Source organism: Monodelphis domestica, chromosome 3, assembly GCF_027887165.1.
Source record: "Monodelphis domestica isolate mMonDom1 chromosome 3, mMonDom1.pri, whole genome shotgun sequence".
NCBI classification, from domain to species: Eukaryota; Metazoa; Chordata; class Mammalia; order Didelphimorphia; family Didelphidae; genus Monodelphis; species Monodelphis domestica.
The window spans coordinates 146,849,033-146,856,899 of NC_077229.1; the positions used below are offsets into that span (position 1 = coordinate 146,849,033).

Sequence of the window (7,867 nt, forward strand, 5' to 3'; positions counted from 1 at the left end):
ACAAAATTAGCATAAAACAGAAGCAGGACTTGAATCTAGGCCTCTGTGACTCATAAGTTCACCCTATTGTATGCCCCACCATTGGTGTCAAGCTCCAATAGAAATGGGAGCCACCAAACAATATACAAGGATCTCTGTGGACTCAGAAAATCCAGAAAACTACATATTAATATTATTTGTACTTTATTTTTTATATTATTACTGTATTTCATAATTACATTCCAATCTATAATACTTGGCAGTATTGTAGGCCAGATGCAGCATGTGGGCTGTGTGTTTGATGCCTCTGTATTAAATCAGGTAGCCTTTCATGTTGAAGGAGAGAGAGTAAAAGAGAGAGAGAGAAAGAGAGAAAGAGAGAGAGAGAGAATATGGGGAAGAAGATTCAGTGAAAGCTTCATGAAGAAGGCAGCACTTCAACTGGGAAATAAAGAATAATTCAATTAAAAAAACAAAGACAAAAATGAAACTGTACCTGTATTCAACGAGTTTACAATCTACAAGTGGGGTCGGGGTAGGGATGGGATGAGACATGTAGCACATAATCAGATAAGTAAATATTAATATGTATATAAAATAAGCACAAAGTAGGAAGAGAGCAATAGCAAGTAGGGGGTCAGGATAGGCTTAAGCCAAAGATAGTATTTAGAGGCATTTGAGTTTCAACTTGAAGGGAACATAAAAGTCAAAGGTAGGCTGGTTGAATTCCTTAGAGAAAATTCTGTGCAAACACAGAATAGTGAAAGATGAATTGGGGTGTATGAGGAGCAACAAGGAGGCCTATTGGGCTGGAATATTGAGCAAAGAATGGTATGCAAGAAACCTGAAAAAATTAGATTACAGTTATGTTTAAAAAACTTTAAATGCCATGAAGAAAGGTGTATGTTTTTTTCTTTCCTAGAGGAAAAAGAATCATTAGAAGCTTCTGGAAAAGGAAAAGTGGCATGTTAAGTAGGATTAAAGAAGCAGAAATTTTAGGAGAATTAATTCTCCTAAAAAGAGGGAAAAGCATAAGCAATGAGGAAAACTTGGGTTGTGTTGGAGAACAGTGAGTAGTTGATTGAAGTGTAAAGTACAAGTGGGGGGGATCTAGTAGAGATATACCTCAAAAAAACATGTTGGGTTCATGCAATGGAGGACCATGAATGCTAGATTGAGGAGTTTTGAACCATTATTGAGGCAATGGAATTCCCTTAACTGTATTAGGCCTGTTTCTTCATGTCTAAACTGAAGTGGTTGCATTGCATTCTCCTTATGGTTCTTTTCCAGACCTATAATTCTACTTTGTTCTTTTTTTCAGGTTCTCTGCTCCAAAATTTTTCCTAGGTCTCAAGTCTTTTGACATCATTTCTCCTTTAGTTTTTCTTAGTGATATACAATCATCCTGTGCTGAAGCACTTTCTCTTTCATTTTCTGCCCACTCATTTCTAGCTATTTCTTTAAATATGAATTTGCAGTCAAAATTACTAAACAAGTAAATTTGCATTAAAATTGTTCTTATTTAAGCCAAATAGGACACCAACAAAATAAATGTATATGAGTAAAATGGAGGAGAGGAGATTGTTACGGTGTACAGTTTTATAAAAAGAGTTTTGTTTTTAGAAAAGTTTCTGTCTGCTATAAAAAGGAATTTAGTATCACATCAGTCTTTTGTGCCTCAACGTTTAAAGAGTATTTAAGGGGATTCTAGTCAGGATGGCTATCTGAATCTCCCTTGCTTGAAGATAGCTTAAATATCACATATATCTCTAGTGAAAAAAAAAACTAAAAATTACCTCAGACCAATAATGATCAAGAAATCTAATGAGAAACCATAGTGGGTGACATTTTTCAATCCATAATTATACAAAAAGTCAGCCATAAGTCCACAAAAAATAGAAAGAGGTTCAACAAAAAAAGCCAGCACTAGTACAACAAACAAGATGGTAGTCTCTCAGCACCATAAGAGGTTGATCAGAAGTACATGTAAGCCTCTTTAATCTGAAAGCAATCAGAGCAAAAGACTCAGAGACAGCTCCAGAATTGTAGAAAATCTACAGTGTTGACCCTGGAAGGGGACATAAGCATCAAATACTACATCAGGTTACCCTAGTGCCATTTAGGGAATTGAACATCTAGCACTCTAAAACACAGAGATTCATGGGAACTTAATCCTAAGTGATAGAAGTCGGCTTAGGACTTCAATGTTCCAGATCTAGAAGCACAGACCACCTTACCACAAACTGCACAAGAAGATGAAGTGTTGTTGTGAGGGGTGAATAGGTACACCCCTTGGGTTCGGGAAGGATACCTTTCCTCAAGAATGTAAGACTCTGAAACTTAACTTAAAAATAAAAAGAGAAATTTATTAATTTAGAAAGTAACGTTGAGAATGGCCAGGAGGATATTACAGGTGGAATCATAAGATGGGAGGCTTCTCCTTGGGAGGAAAGCATGAATGGAAAAGCTGTTCCTCAGATGACATCAATTCTGAGGATTTTATACTCTTTACAACAAATGCTGTGTCATGGTGAGGACATGACTCTAGAGTGGTAAACCTTCAGGTATTTGGTCAGGGGTTTGGTCATCTGCCTGGGGTTTGCCTGGAGACATCAGGAATGACCCTCATAAAAGATGCTTTAGTTTTAGGGAACAGATAGATGTCTAAGATACAGCCTGATAGTATCAAGATATAGCCTGGAGGTGTATCTCTCTGTCCATTGTAAGGAAGAGATTACAACATCAGTAAGATTGGCAAGCAAATACAAAGAAATGGAAGCTTGAAGGATCTGTCAATCAAGGAAGAGAAGGAAAGAAGATTCTAAAGAAGAATCTGGTCATGGAGACAGTTAAGAAAGTCAGCATCTGAAACTGGTCACTTCTCTCTTGAACTGTGGAGAAGGAGCTAGCAGGCAACTACTCTAAATTCCTAGCTAGTGACTTAACATTGAAAAATTAGAGTATAGCTCTGAAGATCCTTTTCAATCTATCACCAGTATCCCCTCAGAGACAAATCAACTTTATTTCCTTGTACTGAATTTCATAGTAGATTAGGGAGACCATAAATTCCCTCTTCCCTTTCCCAACTCCCTTACTTTCTTTTTTTAAAATAAGTCCCTTTTAGAAAGTATTATAGTGTGAAATTAGTCTTTTGAAAGCTGCTGTTAACTTACCATCTGAGAAGAGCTGTTAGGACCAACTGAGAGAGAAACAAAAGTGGGGTGGAGGGGAGGAGTGAATATCTCAGCTTCTCCTCTAACCTATTTCCTAGTGTCACCGCTCCAGCACTTCTCTTTTCTTAAATATCATAGTGAGGAATATCTATTACACCATCTTAAATCTAATGGAGGATCAAAGGAGGATAATCTTCTCAGGATCTTATAGGAGTTAGTAGATGTTTTGGGTTAGGAGTCACTAGGGTGTAAGGGAGAAAAGGAATTTCCCTGATAATAGTTTGCCTGAGTTTCTGGGGGTACAATGCCCATGTCAGTGTGACTCTGAAATAAAGCTTCCATTCAAGAACTAAGATTAGAGAGATGAGCAAGTCACCGCTTTCTGCGGTCTCTCACCCTCTACCCAGCAATGGAGAACATGGCGGATACAAAGCATTATGACATCCTCGGAGTCCCCCCAGGTGCCAGTGAGAACGAACTCAAGAAGGCATATAGAAAGTTCACCAAGGAATGCCACCCTGGTCCAAATGCTGGGGACAAATTCAAAGAAATAAGTTTTGCATATGAAGTTTTACCAAACCGTGAGAAATGGCAGTTATATGATTGCTGAACAAGGCCTTCAAGAAGGTAGTGATGGAGGAAGTGGCATGGATATTTTTTCCTCACATTTTTGGTGGTGGATTGTTCAGTTTTATGGGTAATCAAAATAGAAGTTGAAACCGTAGAAGAAGAGACGAGGACATGATGCATCCACTTGAAGTATCTTTAGAAGATCTTTATAATGGCAAGACCACCAAACTGCAACTTAGCAAAAATGTTCTTTGCAGTTCTTGCAGTGGCCAAGATGGCAAAACAGGAGCTGTTTAGAAATGTAGTGTATGTCAGGGTTGAGGTGTATGAATAATAAGACAACTGGCTCCTGGGCTGGTACAGCAGATGCAGTCTGTGTGCTCCAATTGTGATGGAGAAGTAATTATTGAGAAAGACCATTATAAAAAATGTGAAGGAAAGAAGGTGATAAAAGAAGTGAAGAATCTTGAAGTCCATGTAGATATAGGCATGAAACATGGCCAGAGAATTACATTTACTAGAGAAGCAGACCAGGCACCAGGAGTGGAACCAGGCGACATTGTTCTTTTGCTACAAGAGGAGAATGAGGTGTTCCAGAGGGATGGGAATGATTTACATAGGATACATAAGATAGAAGTTGTTGAAGCACTGTGTGGATTTCAATTCACATTTAAGCACCTAGATGTCCATCAAATTGTGGCAAAATATCCACCTGGCAAAGTAATTGAACCAGGCTATGTGTAGTTCGAGGAGAAGGAATGCCAAAGTATCGTAATCCCTTTGAGGAAGGTGATCTTTATATGAAGTTTGATGTACAGTTTCCTGAAAACAACTGGATTAGCCCAGAGAAACTTTCTGAACTTGAAGACCTTCTTCCAGCTAGACCTGAAGTTCCTAGTGTGATTGGTGACACAGAAGAGGTAGATCTTCAGGAGTTTGATAGCACTCAGAGCCTTGCAGGTGGTCAGAGGAGGGAAGATTATAATGACAGCTCTGATGAGGAAAGTAGCCATCATGGACCTGGAGTACAGAGTGCCCATCAGTAAACATTGCTTTAAAAGAAAAAGAAAGAAAGAAAAGTTGTACAAGAGGAAATACTTTCCAGTTTTGCCTGATTTGTTTTCAGCAATCCAGATGGATTGTCTAAGCCATCCAAATGAACTGATGGACTTCTATTGTTGTATGTGTAACTTTTTAAATTGGTTATAGTATCTCAAAGCTTTACATCTTCCTTTTGACTGTTCTGTAGCAGAATAAAGCACTTGAAAGGAAAAGATTCCCTTTCACATGGGTTCTAAGTTTCAGTACTGATATCTGTGCTTGATTTTTACAGTTGTGTAGATTTTGTTTCTGATTTTAAATTCAAATCCTACATTGTAAAGTTTGTGTACAATTTGTCCTGAGGCTTTGTATTTGGCTGCACTTGCATAAGCTGCTACAAATAGTTTAAAGAATTTCATAGCCTGTATCTATCATTTAGATGCATGGTCAATGGGCTTTGCACACAATTGGTTTGAAGCTCAGTGGGGAACAGTGGAAAACTACATTGAAAGTGGTTGTAAAGTGTGTGTGGGGGGGTTGATTTCATTTGGTTTAGGGGTTGTTTTTTGGGGGGGGTAACCATCTTGTGAAAGTTTCTGAACTAAGTAATAAAATCAATTGGTGGAAATTATTCCCAGGTGTCACATTTTTAAAGGGAAGCACACACATTGAGAGGAAAAATACATTTCTATAGCTTCTTAACCAGCCCGTTAAAAAGACCCATTCATGTAAAGTTGTTGTGCTCTAAGCACTTGGGCATTTTGTAGTTATAAATGACAAGAGTTGGACATTGGTAGAGGCAGACGTCATTGATATAAAAATGAGACTTTGTAGTGTGTCAGCCAAGGATAGCTAAGTTATATGACCACTAAAGTCTTGATCTTCCCAGCAATGCTGGCCAGGCTAATGCTTTTCTAGATTCCCTTTTTATAGGATTCAACTAAGGTTACTACAAATCAGTAGTAGAACCATGTCTATATAGAACCTATTACAGTGCTGTATTCATAAGTGTTAAGTAAGTTAATAATGATCTGTCTTCCACGTTCATTGGAGTATTTGAAACTGGGGGAGCAATGATTATTACTAGTATTTTAGAAAAGTAAGAAGGTTAAATCGGTGTAAGAGAGATCAGGTAAAACTATACACCATGAAGGTGTAAAAAAAGTTTTGAAGTTATTATGTTTCTGTTCTTTCTTCTCTTTGATCTTTCCTTTACTCCCAAGTAGATGTTCATTGAACATACTAATTTGAGGGGGAAAGGTAAAAGTAAAATTATCTATTTCATCATTTAATAGCTTCTGTGAATGGGATAAATAGGAAAGGAAGTGAAACAAAGCCAAATTATTGAATGATGTGTTATGCCATCCATTAGCCTGGCTAACCAAGACTTTGGGTTAATTAATTCCAAGGTCTAGCAAAACCTGAAGGAATAAAAATTTCAGTGAAAAATTTCTGACAATAATCAGGACCTATGAGACTTAAGTTATTACCCAACAACCTCCTCTCTACCAAAATACAAAACCAGGCTTGGCTAGAAATCAACAAAATAGTTTTTGTATCCAAAGTTACTTCCCCATAAACACTGAACAAACAAAATACAGTGACTTAATATTAAAGTTTGTAACCTTTCCAATAAAAGCTTATAAAACAGTGAAAAAAAAGTAAAAAGAAGGAAAGAAAATTGAATAGTTCCAAATATATCAATAATTCAACTTACAAGGAGAAAATAAATGCATAAAAACCATAAAGAGACTCAAAGAAAAAAAATGTTATTTCCATAAGGACTAGATGAAAACCTAAAAGAAATGAAGCAAAGGATAAATAAATTAGAGCTCTTGAGGAAATAACTGGAAGGAAAATAAATAGCTTAGAACAAAAGTTGTAAATTTTCCCTAATTATGTATACCCAACAAAATAGAATTGACAAAACAGAAACCAATGACTCTAAGAGACAGCAAGAAGTAATAGAACAAAATCAAAAGTTTGAACAAACAGAAGAAAATATAAGAAATTTGCTATATTTTTTTAACTGACCAGAAAAACATATGATAAAAGGATCACTGAAGATTCACTGGACTTTCTGAAAACCATCATTTTTTTAAATAATAAATCCTAGATACTATCTCAAAACAATTGACAAAAATTACTTAGATCTATTTGAACCAAAAGGCAAAGTATAGAAAGAAAGAAATCTATCTCCTGAACATCTCCTGAAAGAAAGGCCAAAAAGAAAAATTACAGGAATGCCACAGCCAAAATCCAAAACTCAAGTGTCAAAGAAAACATATTGTAAGCATCCAGAAAGGAATTCAATCACCAAAGAACAAGTCAAGATCACTCAAGATATCACAGTTTCTATATAAATGAGAAGAGATCTTGAAATATAATATTCTAAAAGGAAAAAGATATAGACTTACAACAAATAGCTTTCCCTTCATAGTATGTATGATCATACAGAAGGAAAAGGAATACTTAATACAATGGATGAATTTCAAATATTCCCGATAAAAATACCAAAGCTGAGTAGGAACTTTGAAATGTAAAACAAGACTCAAGAGAAATCTAGATGAGTAAATTTATTTGAGTAATTGGAAATGGCTATTGTCATGGGCGTTGTAACCCCAGAAACCCAGGCAAACTATTATCAGAGAAATTCCTTTGCTCCCTTACATACTCATGATTCCTAACCCAAAGCATCTAATAACTCCTATAAAACCCTGAGAAGATTGTACTCCTTTAATCCTCCTTTATATTTAAGATGGACAGAGAGATGCACCTCCATGCTACACCTCGATACTATCGGGCTGATCTTAGACATCTGTCTGTTTCCTAAAATTAAAGAATCTTTTATGAGGGTCATTCCTGTAACAATAAAATGTGGTTGCCAAAACTGTGAATGTTAAAAACTGTAAATGCCAAACTGTAAAGGATAATTTTTAGTGTTTTGACTTAAAAATCTAAAAATAAGTGGTCGCCATGGGAAATTCCCAAATATGAAAATACCCAAGTCAGCTGGGATTTTATGGAGATTTTAATTAATATAGAATGAAAGGATTAAGGGAAGGAGAGAGAGAGGGAGAGAGAGAGAGAGAGAGAGAGAGAGA

General features: G+C 36.4%; 1 pseudogene; it reads left to right on the forward strand.

Annotated features, from left to right (window-relative positions):
- Window positions 1-2,878: 2,878 nt before the first annotated feature.
- On the forward strand, window positions 2,879-5,315 carry LOC100618337 (dnaJ homolog subfamily A member 2-like; annotated as a pseudogene).
- Window positions 5,316-7,867: the final 2,552 nt, after the last annotated feature.